Source organism: Neomonachus schauinslandi, chromosome 9 (genome assembly GCF_002201575.2).
Source record: "Neomonachus schauinslandi chromosome 9, ASM220157v2, whole genome shotgun sequence".
In the NCBI taxonomy this organism is placed as follows: Eukaryota; Metazoa; Chordata; class Mammalia; order Carnivora; family Phocidae; genus Neomonachus; species Neomonachus schauinslandi.
The window spans coordinates 75,299,189-75,317,345 of NC_058411.1; positions in this window are offsets into that span (position 1 = coordinate 75,299,189).

Sequence of the window (18,157 nt, forward strand, 5' to 3'; positions counted from 1 at the left end):
GGAAATGACTAACTCATTTCTATGTTATGTTTTTTCCTGGATTTCTCTCATTTTGAGTCATCTGCAGGAAAAAAAAAATCTGACTCTGCTGTAAAGCAGTGGGTCTCATCCACATGGGACATGAGAATCATCTGGAGCCCTTTTAAAATATACTGATGCCTGAGTCCCACCCGGTCCCAAATGCTGGGAAGCTCCAGGGAAGGGTGCTGGGGGCAGGTACCAAATGTCTCTCCGTGTGACTGATGCACACTGAGGGTGCAGAACAGATCCACAGACTCTGGGCAGAGCAGATAGCAGGGGGTAGTCAGAGGAGGCTGGCAGATACTCTGATACACGGATGGAATCACAAGAGAAAATAAGTGAGTTTGGGATATGACAGAAGGAAAGTAAGTGGGGGAAACATCAGGTATTGGGGTTCTCATTTTCTTTTAATCAAGGATCCAAAGGCTAGGTCACTGTCGATTCAAGACCCTCCAATCACCAAAGGCTACCATCTCTGGGCCCCCCATTAGGTGTATTCCTCTAGCACCTGGCAGGATTCCTTTTTTCTCTAAGCATTAATAATACTGCCTCATGGGAGTTCTTCCTCTGACTATAAGGATTAAGACAATCTGTCAGTTACAAGAGAATCACCAGGAAAAAAATATCTCACTTCTCCAAAACTAGGGAATCTGAGAAGTTTAAAATGGAAAACTAGCCAACCAACTAGCAAGTAGTTATTGAATATTTTCAATCTACTTGGCACTATCTATGTTATAGGTATTTGTGGGTCCTTCCCTTCTTTTTCCCACTCTCAAACCCTTCTCATGACAAGGATGAATGACTTTCTGGTATCATCAGAGGAAAGCACATAAAACTATTTTGAATGAGTAACATTTCTCATATTCCCTAAAGAAACTGGAGTGCTTTACAGCCAAGAACAAGAGGTCTCAAAATGTACAACGGAACAGTTCATAGTTGTGGAGTGGCAGATCTTGGTGGAGAATCAAGTCTCCATCTCTGTAATAGCACATTTCCATCTCAGTGGCAGGAGTCAGAATACCTAAACAATGTCCCGAAGTTAATATGTATCCATCTGACTTTATCTTTGGTACATATTTTCTACCTGGAAACAGGGAAAGCAATTTTAGTCTTCTTTCCAAAATGTGGCGGAATATGTATGGTTGGTATCCCACAACGTTCAATAATTCACGTGACTTCAAGTAAATGTATTCCAAATAAAATTTTGAAATCACAGCTCATCTGTAGGTAGCTCTCCGTGTGTTGAACACAAGCAAAACCTGAATCACTATGCAACATTTATGGTTTCAGGGATTGAGAGCCTTTCATCAGTTTAGATTGTCAACCCTGAGTCAACTCAGAATTAAGCATCAATATCTGTTCCTTTTGTATAAAGCAGATCAAGGATACAGAAAGACCTCTATTTTATCCTACAGGTGCAACTAATTGTGGCTCTGATGATTTGAGTCAGCCTTGACTAAAACTGTACAGAGCAGGGGCGCCTGGGTGGCTCAGTTGGTTAAGCATCCGACTCTTGATTTCGGCTCAGGTCATGATTTCAGGGTCATGAGATCGAGCCCCATGGGCCCCGCGCTGGGTGTGGAGCCTGCTTAGGATTCTCTCTCCCCCCCTGCACCCCTCCACCTCACTCAAACGTGCGTTCTCAAAAACCAAAACCAAAACCAACCCCCCGCCCCAAAAAAACTCATACAGAGAAGATCATACCAGCCACAGCCAAAAGCAGTATCCATCTCTACCAGCAAAATACTAAGCAAGTGTTCATGATCTCAATCTTCCTGCACTGCCATAGTCAGGTTCTCCTATGTAAATATATCTCTAAACCAAGATAAGGGAAGGAAAAATGGTCTACATAGGATCACAGGAATTTTAGAGGACAAGCACCTGAGGAGTCATTGAATCCAAACCTCTTGGGAATTCATCCACACAAACATCAAGACAGAAATTCAAACCTCTCTCCTTGTCAGGGTAGAAATTCACATGCAAAGCCCAGAAAAATACCATGAAAACCAACTAAAAAGTGTAATACTATTTTGCATGCTTCCCTTTCTGATTAAAAATTTCCTCTGTCACGTGCTTGCCTGCTCTGCCTACCAACAGTCTGTTCATTAACAAGGTAATCCTCTTATATTCCATAAGACCAATTCTTTAGGCCTTATCAGGTTTATGTAGCCTGGGGAATTCCAAGCAGAAAGGAAATTTATTATTCATCTGCAAATATGAGAAGGACTGATATATGGAAGATGGCAACCATCTGTTACCCACTGAGGTCAGAATGAGACAGGTTAGCCCCAAAAATATAGCAGAAGAGATTGAAATGAGCTATGAGAAAGAACTTATGAGAAGCAAGGGTTAACCACCACCATAAATTATCAATATTGGATTACAGCTTCTTTACAAACAGAATACAGAACTATCTCCTCTGGGTTGTTGAAAGTATCTTGTGATTAGAATTCTGTAAGAACACATTTGATGGAAATAGCCATTTAAAAAAAGATTATTTTTGGTCAATTTACCCAATGTTAGAGTCTCAGTACTTGTGCACTAAAGAGCTTGAGCTCCATGAATGCATAAACTGCGTTTAATTTTCCCTCTACTCTGTTTAGCATGGCATTATGTGCAAACAAAACAGGCAGTAAAATATTTCTGCTGCTCTTTAACAAGGTAAATAGCTTTGCCTATTACTTTTCTCTAGAACCAATATCCAGGAATCTTGGGGTCTGTCCCTATGACAATGTGACAAGAGCTCGTCCATTTGATCAAGGAGGTGTGATATTATCTCTGCTCCTGCAGCCAACTGCTTTCACTTTAGGTCCACCAGCATCCTCCTATTCATCATATCTGGGGAACATTTTCTGACCCTGTCTTTCTTGACCTCTCTGTGTGGCAATGGATACTGCGAATCTCCTCATGTTTTCTGGAAATGATCTTCTCTTTTGGCTTCTAAGGCACTGTGCTCCCAGCTGAGGTCCCATCTTTTCACCTGTCATTCAGTCCCTCTCAGCCCTGTGAGTTGGCAGTTCCTCAGACTCTGTCCTCAAGCCTCTGCTCTGCTCAGGTATTCACCAAGTGACCACATCTAAGTCATTGGTGTCAACTCGCACTTCTTTCACTGGTAACTCCTCAGTCTCTCCTGAGCCTGGTCCCCTATGTTAAAATGAAGGCTGCTAGTCATCTCCATTTGGATGTCCCTGTCCCACTGAAACTCCTCTCACTATCTCTCCTTTCCTAGCCTTGCTCCTTCTGCACTCTCTGCATGGGAGGTGGGTGTCATTCACCCCCACACCCTCCACACCCATGGCAGAAGCCTGGAGCCCATCCACAGCTCCTCTCCCTTCTATATCCACTCAGAATCTTCTTTTCTTCTCCCCTCCTATTCCCACTGCTCTTGCCTTAGTTTACACCCCTAGAATTACTTCAGTAGCCTCTTGACTGCACTTGGCCTTCTATTTCACTCTTCCCCATCAACCCTCCATGCTCCTGACAGACTGACAGCCCCAGAAGACTTCCGAGCTAGTCACACCATTGCTTAAAGGTCTCCCGTGGTTTCCCCAGAACTTTCAGATTCTGTGGAGTTCAAGGTCCCCCTCCTCATCTGGCTCCTGCCCTCCTCTCCACAGCCCCCTTTCCTACCGTTCCCCCACAAACCCTACCCAAACACGGAACTTCAGCCCCCTGGAGGTAACCTGCTGAGAAGCCATGCTTTATGCTCACCCCTGAGCCTCTACTTGGCCTAGAGTGTCCATCTCTATCATGCTCATTTTCTAAGGTTTATCATACGTGTCATGTCATCTGCAAAGCTCCCCCCCCGCCCCCCACTGTGCTTCCATACTACCCCCTGCCTCCCTCTGGCACTGCATTCATTAGCTTGTACCCTAACTGTACTTTTGTCTGCCTCCCCCTACTGGCTATAAGATTCCTGAAGATGAAAACTATGTCCAATTCATCTGTGTGCCTAGAACAAAGCCTTGCATGGAGGAGGTGCCCAGTAAATGCCTCACGAGTGGATGGTTGAGCTTAGCTTGCCCAGGGTCCTAAGTTAAACTTGTCACAAGTGGATGGTTGAGCTTCGCTTGCCCAGGGTCTTAAGTTAAACTTGGCGTGTTACACTAGTCACAGTTTTCTAGCTTTTGTTAGGCCAGGCCAATGGGTGGGAAAGGAGGAGGAAAGAAGAGGCCAACTTTATAAGTAATGAAGTCACGGGGATGGCTTAAACAAAGTCTTATAAGCAAGTGCCTCAGCTGTCTTCTTTAGATAATTCGATTTGAGAGTTCTCAGCAACAGTCTAACTCCTTGTTTCTTAGTGTTCAAGTCTTCTCTTTACTGGAAGCTCCTTGATGTCAGAGCCATGTTTTTTAGTACTTCAATATCTTCATAGTACTGGGTCAAGTGAACTCCCATCCGGCCCCACCTAAGAACAGAAGGAACAGACCAGGGGGAGGTCCTCCAGCCTTAAATCAGATTCCCACTATGACTGCTCAGATTTATACATTTGCCAATTTTCAGGGGTAATTCAACCCCAAGTCTCAGCCTGGAAAAAAACCCCCAGCAACTCCTAATTCAAAATGAGTCCATCGTTTACCTGTGGATCCTCAGAAAGGACCTGGTGAAAAGGGAAGGCTGTGTCTGACTCACTGTTCCTCTCCAACTGAGTCAAACCGTTGACCATTTGCTGTGCAATCTGGGTTCCTTTGCTCATAAGTTCACCATATGTTTGCCCCTCTGAGGCTAATACTTTCTTTAGAAACTACATCTTCATTTCTTTTTCTTCCGATTAAAAAGATCATGAACTAAAACCTGTGTTGTGACTCTTGCAGAAACACAAAGACAATGCAATGGCACCTGCTTATTTTCCAAGTACAACAGGGTTTAGGGCATAACGGCATAGTCAACATCTGCATACAGATACACATTTTTAGGAAAGCTAAATTGTCACTCGTTATGCTATCCCAGTTGGTCTTTTGCATAAAACCTACAGAATTGTCCTATGTCCCACTTTAGATTTCAGCCTTTTTATGGACAAGCACTAGCTACAGAGAACTTCCTCATTCAGGCAATTATGGAAGCAGATGTTGTCTCTTTCTACCACATGCAATGTCAGACTTCTCGTGGTGAGACTGCCCTAGAGGAGCAATGTATAAAAGCCCCAAATAGCTAAGGTAACCACTAGCAAAGATGGAAAAAACTTTTTGAATCAGCTGCATCTGGGCAAGGATCAGAGATAAATGGATAAAGCATGCCTAAAAGCCATCTAAATGGTAGTTAAGGTTTGTTTTTCTGTAAATCTTGCTTTAAGAGGACACTTAACCTTCTCAAATTTCTTCAATTTAAGTTGACAAATGGATGTTTTAATAAAGGTCTTAGTTTATTTAGAGCTTAGAAAAAGAACTTGTTGTTTCACTATGTTCTCTTTGAAGCTATAACCCACAATTCAAGTCATTGCCCCTAAGAAGAAAATTTCAATGGCAGCAAACCTCACTGGAGTCTTCAAAGGGGGAAGAAGATAGAGCCAGAGTGCTACTGGCTTTGCTATAATGGAGATTTTATGTGACAAGTTATATATCTAGAGAGATAAAACCTCTATTGGCAACTAACCTATTGCTGTAGGTTTTTATGTAATTACGGTTAAAGCATTAAGATTTTTTAAAAGTCTATCTTGTGCATTGATTGATTTTGCTATTTCAATTTTCATATAAATCCATTACAGCAGAGAGGTGAAGAGTCCCAGGCCCTGAAATCAGATGGGCTGGGTTGGAATCTTGTCTCTGAATCTAGCTATGTGGTTCTTTGACTAATTTTATTACCTTCTTGCCTCAATTTTTTTTTTTTTGCTTGTAAAATGGGAACAGTAATAGTTTCTTTATGCATTGTTTGAGGTTAAATGAATTAGTAAATATAACACCCCTGAAACAGTACTGCAGTAACATTCACTAGATAACCATAATTAACAAAATACCATTATTTTATTTAAGAAACCCCTTAAGAATAACCAACATTCAATTGCTCATGTCTCCTTATCACAACAGAATAGTTTAATCTTCTCAGATCTATTGTCTCCAAAGTTAGAACATGATTTATAAAGAGAAACTGAGCTGATCTGATTGGGGGGGGCAGATATTAGTTGCTTTCTTGACAAATGAGATGCTACTTTAAACCTAAACAATAAAAAATCCCAACAGATTACCAATCTAAACCCACACTATCAGTCCTACTTTTGGAAGGTGTAGATTAAAGGAAAAATGTCTTTTGTTTCTGTCCTTCAAAGAATGGTCAACACTCGGGCGCCTGGGTGGCTCAGTCGGTTAAGTATCTGCCTTCAGCTCAGGTCATGATCCCAGGATCCTGGGATCGAGACCCATGTTGGGCTCCCTGCTCAGTGGGGAGCCTGCTTCTCCCTCTCTGTTCTCCCCCTCTCTCTTGCTCTCTCAAATAAGTAAATAAAAGCTTAAGAAAAAAAAAAAAGAATGGTCAACACTCTCGGTGATCACAAACACTGACCCAAACGACAAGAAACAGCTTGTTCCACTTAAACTTCTGCTCCAACCCATACCCCACAAGCAAGCTTGCCTATTTACTCCACATAAAGGTTGGATCTTTTCCATTCTTTGAAACCAGTTCTAATACTGGGAAATGGGCAAACATACACTGGCCCACAAAGTTCTGCCCCTCTCTCAAGTTCTAGTTGGTTGCTGGGATAAAGAGGCCCTTTCCCGTCCTTCAACCAGACTTTCAGGGCCCTAGACAGTTTGATTAAGTCTGTGAGGGCAATTTCATAGAAGCAGTGCCAAAATGAGATTCCAAAGTCCCCAGTTTGAGTGCTGATTAGATTCCTCACTGGTGGCATGGCTTTGGGTAAATCCTTACTTTTATGAGCCTTATTTACAAGATGAAGTTAATAATGTCCAAGTCAGAAACTACTGTGAGAAGTGACATAATCATGCGTGCAGATGCATTCTATAAACTGTGAAACAGTACGATCGTAACAAATACTGATGACCCCAAATCTCCGCTTTTCCGTTTTAGTCTCCCAGTGTGCATGGGGCCCTATCATCCTTGCTGTGTCATCCCCAAGTTCCTGTCCAGACTTGACCTCTGGCTTCTAGACCTTCTGGACTCTCTTCCATCTGGCCAAATCCTGGCAGGCCACTGCAGACGCTACAGATGTATTCATAATCCTGGAGTTAATGTAACCTACTCGTCCACCTCAAGTAATCTGATGTGCAGTGAATTTTTCTCTAGTGTTTTTGTTTTTTTAATTCAGGCTCCTTTTTTCCTGACAATCCCAACAACTTTTTTTTTTAAGGTTTTAATTAATTAATTTAGAGAGAGAGCACGTGCGTGTGAGAGAGCAAGCAGGAGAGTAGAGGGGAGAGGGAGAGAAAGAATCTCAAGCAGACTCTGCTGAGCGCGGAGCCTGATGTAGGGCTCAACCCCACAGCCCCAAGATCATGACCTAAGCCGAAATCAACAGACAGACGCCTAACCGACTGAGCCACACAGGAGCCCCCAACCTGACAACTTCTGACAGAACTACCCAGCCAGTAGGCACTCTCTTCCATTCAGTTCATATCTCTGAGCGTCTACTAGGCAAATGGGAACTGCCGGAGTCCAGCTCTAGCCAGGGTGGGTCTCTCGTAGGAAAGGACAGCGTCGGCGAATGAGGAGACACAGACACAGGTTGCAAGCATCTCCTCCTGACAGCCTCGGGGGAACTTCATTTATATGTTAGGATATTTTTGTTTTTCCAAATCTTAGATCATTTTCTGGATTACAGCCATAGCCTTCTTTCATTTTTCCTTTGTAATGATTCACATGACCTTTATTGATTTCTGCTTATTGGCTTTCGCTAAAACTAAAAAACAGTACGCAAAGAGAAAGGTGCTAGGCAGAGCGTGACCGTCTCGTTATTTTGTTCTATAGAAACTAATTCTTCGTGGAATTAGTTTCATTATGATTGCTTAGATAGGCGTAACTAAGATGAGTAGTCACTTTATCATGAAACCCCAGAAATATTCCCACAATTATAAAGATTGCCATAAACAAAATGAAAGAGAATAGCAGGAGCCAGCTGTGGAGTCTCCTGTTTTCAGGATCGTCCCCCATACTTGGACTTTGTCAAACAGCATGAGTAGCTTGGCTCATGCCAGGGAACTACTACTCTGAAAGGTATAGGTGGGTGGGGAGGAAGGCAGAGAAGAATAGGGTGCAGGATTGCCTGGGAGCCATTGCTATCTGCTGGGGAGAAGAAAAACGAAGCTGCCACTTACCGAGTGCCTCTGATGTACCAGTTCTATGCTAGGCACCTTCTAACGGTCCTTCATTCGATCCTGATGATAAACTCATATGCACATCACAGATGAGAAACTCGTGAGGCTCAGAGCACATGCCATTTATCCCAAGCCACGCAGTGGTAGAGATGAAATGAGAATTCAGGTCTGCGCGAATGGATTGAGGGAAATGTCACCTCATCTTTACTTTGCTTCTGCCAACACTGGGTTGTTTCAGCCACTTCAACGCGTCTCCTGTAAGGACGATGGGGCACCTTATTTCTGCTGCTTTTGGAGATCACTTGTAAGGCTCAGAGGTGGTGGGAAGAGGCACTGGAACTTGTAAGCTGGAAAGTCACTCAGTAGGCCTCCTACCCTGGAGCGGTAAGCAGCAACTGGAGGAGACACGGAGTACCACTGTTTCCTGTGGTTCAGAGCATGTGTTCTGGAATCCTTTTTCTTCCTGGCATCTACACATGCATGTGAACAGGGCATGACCACAGCCTGCTTGATGGGAAAATCAGGGAGCCAGGAGTGTGTGCTTCTGCAGAGATAAGGATCCTGCAGCCCCAGCAGTCTGAATAAAGGCTACCTACATAGTCCGTAAGCGGACGCTGTGTTCAAGCAAAGACCAGGGCGCATGAGAGCGCTGTCTCATGATAGACAATGCCACTCTGCTCCCAACAGTTGCATCCCAGCACTCCAGGCTCTGTCAACTGCTGAGCAGCAACATTGGACTTGGGGCAGCTTGAGACGGGGGCGGGAGACAGGGTGCTACTGCTGTCTTCACAGTATGGCTTGGGGCTTGGTGGCATCCCGGCCCTCCCCTCTCTGCCTCTGACCTGGCCTTAGGAATCAGTTTTGCGTTATAAACTTTCGATTGGGCTCTTGTTTTCCCAAATCAAGTACAGCCAGTAGACTCAAGAACTAATTATTTAGCAGGATGTGTTCTTTGTGCAGAAGGACATCTGAGAATCTCAGATTCCTGATCCCACACCTGAACTCGCTAACCCCTGCTTGGGTGGGGGGCAGGGCGAGGGATGCCCTTGGCATTCTTCCATTTGAAAAGCGTGCCTGCTGAGGTGTCCACAGAACTAGCTCATCACAGCAGCCTCGTCTTCTCTCCGGGTCGCAAAGCTTCAGTCACCATAAGGACAGTGGAAATGGATGGAGGGAAGGAAAATAACCAACTTACGGATAATTTGCTCTCTAGTAGGGGCGGGCAGAACTGCCCTGAAGCAACAATTCAAAATAGGTTTCAACTTCCTTTTGGATCATCTCCCACCTCATTCAGAACCTGTTCCATTTCCTCAACTGCCTTTTGTCTCTCTCCTCCCAGAATTTCATCGTCTTTATGCTTCCCTTCCCTGGCCGAATACCTTCACTTCGTTCCAGCATGGGCACCCTGTCTTGGGAGCAAAGAGATCTGTGCTCCCAAGTTACTGACCTAATCCTGCACATGTGGTCAAATCTTCCAAGCTCTCAATGCTATCACAAAAAGCAATCTGATTGAACTTCAGGAACTGACAGGATGCTTCCAGGTTTCATTACGGCATTGGAGTTATTTTTATACACATGGACTACACACGGCACCGCTACATTTTAAAATATATTACCAAGAAAACAAACGTATTTCTGCAGTGTGTTCAATAACCTTCCCCCATTCACAGTACGATATGCTACAACCAACCTTTTCAATGGCCTCCAGTGATTCATACCCTTGTATAATCCCTGCCTGCCCCTTGAATGTGACTAGATCTACTGACCTCCTTCTGATGCAAAGAATACAGCATGAAACAGGGGCGCCTCAGTGGCTCAGTCAGTTGTGTCTGACTCTTGTTTTCGACTCAGGTCGTGATCTCAGGGTCCTGGGATCAAGCCCGGCATTGGGCTCCCTGCTCAGTGGGGAGTCTGCTTGAGGATTTCTCTCCTTCTCCTTATGCCCCTCTCCCTGCTTGTGCCCAAGCACATGCATGCTCTCTAAATAAATAAGTCTTAAAAAAAAAAAAAAAGAATACAGCAAAAAACAGTGTGATGTCACTTCCAAGATTAGGTTACAAAGAACCTGGGGCTTCCATGTTATGCATCCTCTCTTGCTCTTTCTGGTGGATTCCAGCTGCCCCCCAGAGAGATCCATGTGGTCAGAAACAGCTCTCTGTGACCAACAGCCAGCCAGGACCAGAGGCTGCTCCTAACCAGGTGAGTCAGCTTGGAAGTGGATCGTCCCCCAGTCCAATACTGAAATGACTACAGCCCCTGATGACACCTCGATTCAGCCTGCGAGAGACCCCAAACCAGAGGACTCAGCTAGGCTGCATCCTGATTCTTGACCCACAGAAACTGGGAGATCATAAATGTTGTTTGAAACCACTATGTTTGGGGTACTTTATTATACATCCACAGATAACTACTTATTCTGAATCAGAAGTTCTGAGCCCCAAAACTCTCTTCAGGACATTCTTGTCAGGCCCTGGAGTCACAAATATCTGACATGCGACCACCACTTCCCTTGCTGACCCTGTGGAAGGTGTGGCTCATCTGTCATTGCACTCTCTCCACACTCGAGGCAGCCACCAGCAATCAATGGATGGGCAACTAAGAGAAAGCCATGTGTCCTCAGGCTAGGCTCTATGAGAAAAGTGCTATCAGCTCAGTCAACTAATGAGGCCCGTACTCAGCTTCCCAAGACCTTGGTTCCTTTACTCCCTTCTCTGCTTTTATTTAGGAGTCCAACTACACGGAGGCAGTAAGCACACACGCGCGCACACACACACACACACAAAATTGATTTCTGGATAAACTTCCCCTTTGCTCTAACAGGAAAAGATCCCTCATTACTTTGCAATTGTCTGTGGAAACACGTATCCAGGACTGGTATTTAATGTAAATTCCTTATTTCACTCATGTGCAGCCACCTTCGAATCTCACTTGCTATGTTTTTTCTTTGTTCTCTTCTTCAAAAATATTCATCTATTTCTCCAGGAAGTCTACAATAGTCTCCCCTGGTCAGGATGTTTTATAACTCACATAGAAATAGGTTTTAAAAAAATGGCTTCCTGAGGTCTTTCAAGGTTCTTTTCTTGACCAGCCAGTGTATCTTTTCAATGGTAGATCAGGCTGCCTCAGAGGGAAGGGTCTGCTATGGAGTCTTCCCTGTTCTTAGTCCCAACTAAGTGTGACTCGGGTCTGGAAAAGGAGGAGGAACAAAGAGCAATCAGGAAATTCAAGCCTCTCCCTCTAAATGAGATGTCAGGATAGAAAACGGTCTCCACATTCTCCTGGGGTTAGCAGCTGGGCAGACTTCTGCTTCCCTGAGAGGAGGTGCCCACAGTCAGGGAGCCCCTCAGTGGAAGACTCAGCCACCTCCAGGCATTGGGAACCAAGAGTAGATGGGCAGCAGGAATCCGAAACCAGTTTAGTAGAAGATATAACCTCCTCATAGGACTAGCTTTATCCTATTTAATTCTGTCGAAGACATCCAAGTTGAAACTATAGTGCAGACCATTTTCTCTCAATGAAATTAGTCATTTCTAAAAATATATGTATTTTCATTATTATCCTTCCTTTGATACTTTCTAATTTGGGGACCTTGGACAAATAACTTAATTCACAGAGCCTCTGCTTCCACATACTCAAAGTAAGATTTTATAGAGAGTATATATAACTCACGGTGAGTGCATACTAAATGGGACTTATTATGATTATTATCTACTGAAGTAAATAACCAACAGAAAGTTGTGATCTAAGCTTCACAGCCATGCTGAACAACAGAACTTACCCTAATGATGATAGTGTTCTCTAATCTGTGCTGTTCAATATGGTAACCACTAGCCACATATGGCTACTGAGTACTTGAAATGTGGGGTTAGCCTAACTGAGGAGCTGAATTTTTTTATTTTAGTTAATTTAAATTTAAATAGCTACATATGGCCAGTAGCTACCATACTGGACGATGCAGCTTTACAAGAATATCTTATTCATGAAGGAACACATATAGATTATCTGCACTGAGCAGAGAGCCCTGCAAAATATAACTTTGACCTCTTAAGGAGTCCAAGAGCCCAAAATTCCTTAGAGGAAAGCCCTTTATAAATGGGCATGGGATGGAGAGGGAAGTCCTTTCAGGCAAAGAGAGTGCATCTGACCTATGATTGATGGGATATTCAGTTCCAGTAGTTCTGAAGAATACTGGTCATTTGTACCCAGTTATCATGATCATCATCCCCTAGTCACCCTAATGGCTACTGGTTAGATGAAGTCAGGGGATTCTGTGTGTGAAGCTAATGTGAGTATGGGAATTTAAAGTAACGAATACCAAGTTCCAAGCAATGAACAGATTACCTTTACTTGTTCTATGTGAAATATAAGGTGTCTCCAAACTAATATTAACACCTATTGTACTTCCCACCCTGTACCACAATTCTTTACTTACATCTCTACCTTTGACTAGAATGAGGGAAATGAGGTCAAGAACTGTGTTTAACTTGGTACTATAGTGTTTACCTAGCATACAGTAAGTGCTTAATAAAGTGAAGTACATATAGGTGTATTAAAGAGTTCGTAATGGACTGAATTGGTCAGAGACAGAGAAGAAAAGGCAGCTGAGCAGAGTCATGAAGGCACTGCATAACTTGCCTTCTCAAAGTGTGTGAGGGAAGGAAGGGTGCTCCTGCCAGAGAAGCATGTGCAGACCCTGACACCTTTGAGAAGGATCAATGCTTCATGATTGGCACTTAGAAGGCAAACCTGGGATGGAATATGGAAGAGCTAAGTAGGGATTAGAACATAAAAGACCATCCCAGGGAGTTCAGATTTTGTCTCCTAGAAAATGGGAAACCACTGAAGGGTGTCAAATAGGAACGTAACATTGAGATTTGGGTGTCAGAGCTCTCTGATGTTGTGTGGGAGATGATGAGAGGGAGGGGAAGACATGGGGACGCACTAGATGTCTGCACCAGTGCAGGGAGGCAGGGGGATAATGTGGTGGAGAGGAGTCAATAATCGTTAACAACATTAAGGTACTAAAAAAAAAGTCTGGAAGCTTCTACATTAGAGTGAGTTTTATGAGGGAGGGATTTTTAATAAGATCAAAATACTGGGGGCACCTGGGTGGTTCAGTTGTTAAGCATCTGCCTTTGGCTCAGGTCATGATCCCAGGGTCCTGGGATGGAGCCCCGCATCAGGCTCCTGGCTCAGCAGGAAGCCTGCTTCTCCCTCTCCCACTCCCCCTGCTTGTGTTCCCTCTCTCGCTGTGTCTCTCTCTGTCAAATAAATAAATTAATTAAAAAAAAAATCGAAATACTGTATGAGCTTGTGTCCCTTTGCCAAAATTTGTATGTTGAAGTCCTGACCCCCCCAGTACCTCAGAATGTGACTGTATTTTGAGATAGAACCTTCAAAGTGGTGATCAAGGTTAAATATGGTCATTAGGTTGCCCCCCAATCTAATATGACTGGTCTCCTTATAAGAAGAGGAGATTAGGGCACAGACAAGCACAGAAGAAAGGCCATGTGAAGGCAGTGGAAGAAGACAGTCATCTACAAGCCAAGGAGAGAGACCTCAGAAGAAACCACCCCTACTGACATTTTGATCTCAGACTCCCAGCCTCCAAACCACGAGAAACAAACTTTCTTTAAGCTCTTGATCTGTAGTCCTTTGTTACAGCAGCCCTAGCAAACTAATACGAACATATTTAGTCTATTTTTACACCAATTTTCACCCATATAAAGTGATGTTGGTGTTTATTGTAAAGCTTTCATAACTGGGAGAGAAATGCTCATGTTTTCTTATGTCTTCAATTTAAAAAGAAAATCTTTTACCCTAATCTCTTTTGCCTAGTCCTCATGAGAACACTAATTTGAACAAGAGAGTCAGGAAAACAGAAGTTAGTGAGGCCAATAGAAACTAAAGGCATTTCTTTCTCCAGGTCATGGAAAAAGATAGATTCTTAGTTCCCATTCTGGAAAGCTCTCATGCAGGAAATCATTAGGGGTGAAGATATTGGGAAATCGGCTCCCCTATCTTCTGGACTCTACTCTAGACAACACTGAAGCTACTCCACGGAGTCCATATACCGGCTTAAGAGAAGCAAGTCTACAACACCTCCTAACTAAGGTGCCTCAGGGTTCCAGAACCTTTAGAACCTCAAGGCTTATCCTCATTATGTAACTTAAAATACTTTCTACTGTTATTTATGACCGCACAAAAATTACACTGATTTTTCTTCTTTGGCTATATAATGAACAAATCCAGTATCCCAGTACAAAATAGGGATCAAGTTGACTTAACTTTCATCAAAAAACAACAAAAAACCTCATGAAATTCTTCCCTTGAATTTCTTCTTTGAGTCTCAAAGGGCATTCCTGTATGTATGTATGTATGTATGTGTATTTATTCTTGTGGCAAAATGAGATAAGGGAAGACAAGAATTGACATTCATTATCAGAGACTGAAAAACTGAGAGGCAGGTTCTCTGAACTTTAATGATGTTTTCTAACCCCTAAGCCTAATGTGTTAGCTGCTCCCTTCCCTAAACGGGACCCCAATCAGGAAAAATAAGATGTTTTTCTCTCCTTAGATGGCTAATGGGCATTTCAATGTGAATAGGCCCAAAACTCACCTTTTAATTTCTTCCTATCTTCCTCAATACTGCACATATCACCGTTCACCCAGTTGCTCAAACCTCAAACTTAAGATTCATTGTTTTTTTTATTGGAGCATAATTAACGTACAGTGTTATACTAGTTTCAGGAATACAGCATAAGGATTCCACAGCTCTCTACATTACTCAGTGCTCATCGTAAGTGTACTCTAAACTCCATCTAAGATTCATTTTTTTTTAAAGATTTTATTTATTTATTTGACAGAGAGAGAGAATGCTCAAGTAGGCGAGTGGCTAGCAGAGGGAGAGGGAGAAGCAGGCTCTCCACTGAGCAGGGAGCCCGGAGTGGAGCTTGATCCCAGGACCCTGGGATCATGACCTGAGCCGAAGGCAGATGCTCAACCGACTGAGCCACCCAGGTGCCCCTCTAAGATTCATTCTTGAGTCCACCTTCCCCTCGCCCCTGCAATATCAGTCCCACAGCAGCTCCTATCACTACCACCTCCAAACACACTCTCCTGGCTGGCTCTGGCCCAAGCTCTCACATCTCTGCTCCAACCACGGCTGGCTGCCGCTTCTTCACTCAACCCCCTGCTCATTTCTGCTCTCCAGCCCGGCTGACAGCTCAGTAGTCAAACAGAATCTTTTCCAAGACATAACACATCATCCCTCTCCTCTGCTAAATGCCCTTTAAGAGTGTCCAGTTTTTCTCAGGATAAACCGAACACCTTGTTGTGTCCTACAAGGCTCCACACGAGCTGCCCACTGTCTTCATCTCTACCTCAGCTGCTGTCATTCCCTGGGACCCACTCACACTGGCCTTTTGTCAGTTCCCTGAAAGTGACAAGCCCTTCCCGTGTCCGGGCTGCTGAACAGACCATTCTCCCTGCCTGCGAGACTCTTCAGCTACCTCCTGCGGGCGGCTGCTCACTCACTGCTCAGGTCTCAGGCTACCGTGGAAGTCCTGAGACTCCTTCACCCTTTCTCTCCCTCCCTTGCCACTGTTAATAAATATCAGAGCACTGGGGCACCTGGGTGGTTCAGTTGGTTAAGCTTCTGCCTTCAGCTCAGGTCATGATCCCAGGGTCCTGGGATCAAGCCCCACATCGGGCTCCCTGCTCAGCGGGAAGCCTGTTTCTCCCTCTCCCACTCCCCCTGCTTGTTCTCTCTCTCGCTGTGTCTCTCTCTGTCAAATAAATATTTTAAAATAAAGAAATAAATATCAGAGCACCCGCCACAGTCTGTATTCATTCACGTGCCCTCTTGCTTGGCTCTTCCCCATTGCCCTGTGAGCTCCATGAGGGCAGGAATTCTGTCTTCTTCATCCCTCCACCTCCCACCACGGTGTCCTGCACATGGCTGGTGCTCGGTAAATAGCCACTGAACAAACATGACCCCGGAGTGGACACCGTGGCCTGTTTCACACTGAACCCAGCGTAACGAGGCATTTTCCGATTGCTCCAACATTGCAATTAGCAAAAGAAGAAACACTCTTAAAATTTCTGATTTTTCACAAAGCAAATTAAAATGCAGATCGGCTTCATTTGAGGGGCTGCTGCTAAGAAAACTTCCTGCTCTAACAAGCTTCCCGCTCACATGGCCAAGTAATTAGTGTCATTTACCTGTCTCTACTGGGTCTGTGATAGTGTCCTGTTCTCAGCTTTGAGCGCAGACCCCATTAACAGTCCAGGAAACAGCAAATATCCCACCAGAATTTTATTACTATGGTGAGTCCCAACTTGGTTCTCCAGACTAAAAATTTAATTTCAAAAACTGATAACCACAAAGCCCTCAAATTCATTTCAGGCACATTGGGCACCTTACAATGATCACTCCAGTAGAACCTGCAGGTAGAAGATAACTCGATTTCATGCAACAGCTGCCTCTTCCAGTAACTGCAGTGTGTTAGAATGGAATAGATTTTCAAGCTGTCTGACATGGAACCCCAGGTGAACTGTCAACACAGAGGCTGAAATCACCAAAGATGATGGCAGAGCTAAATGAAGGCAGAAAAAAAGAAGGAATCATAAGGAAAATGTAATAAAGAGCATCCCACTCCTGCGTGCAGGTGGATGAAGCATATCCAGTAAATTCCTGAATGAATGAGCGAGGTGGGCACGTTTCTTTTGTTCTACTCCATCAGTTCCACACTCCAGGGTCCCCGTGTCTTGTAAAACAGTAAAGGACTCGACAAGCAGACAATGACTTCTCTGAACAAAGTCAAAACCTTCTTTCTCACCTTAGGTAAACAACACTTTTGATGTGATATTGTCACTTTTTTTTAAAATATTTTATTTGACAGAGAGAGAGAAAGCACACGCAGGGAGGGAAGCAGAGGGAGAGGGAGAAGCAGGCTTCCCGCTGAGCAGGGAGCCCAATGTGGGGCTCGATCCCAGAACCTTGGGATCATGACCTGAGCCGAAGGCAGACACTTAACGACTGAGCCACCCAGGTGCCCCGTGATACTGTCACATTATCAGGAGCCGGTCTCTAATTCCTCAGGAAAAAAATGGGTTAATATCTTTTTAAATGAATTATAAACTTTTGCCTTATTAAATGGCCTATACTGAACATAATTCAGCCCACTGTTAATAATGTAGGCTCATCGTAATCAAGTTAAATTATTTTCTGTGCCCTTAATGTGTCTGGTGGCCTATTTTAACAGCTCAAGGGCATTGCCCTTTGAATTTTTCTAACTTCCAGGGTTTGGTTCATTTTCTAGCTGTCAGCCAGAAATATTTTTGCTTTTATTTATACAGTTTATAATTCTCTCCCCTCTCTCCCACCTTCTAATGTCTGCAGTCAGGAAAGCCTAATTACCAAAACAATCCGAACAATTTTGACTTAAGAACAAATATACTTTGATTATGGCCTTTTCAGTGAATTAATACACGAACTTAGTGTTCTGGCTTTGTGACATCTATTTTGGCGGTTCAGAGGCCTTTGCTTGTTATTAGATTACCAATTATTGTATTTTAAATGTCCAGATACTAGATACATGACCTCCAGATAAATGAAGTAGTGCTACAGTTGAAACTCCTGTCTAAAACCTATTTGGCTCGAGGAAAGGGAATAAAAAAAATAGGACATTTCCAAACCATGGGCAATCTGCTGATACAGCGAGGTGGTTGTAGCCTATGGTGCTAATTGTCTTTCTTATCAGCATCGCTATTACTGAATGTCACTTCTTTGCAAACTCACTCCCCTATTTAGTTCGGCCAGAAGCATCACAGAAAACCATTTCACACTGAAATCCTCAAATCTAATTCTT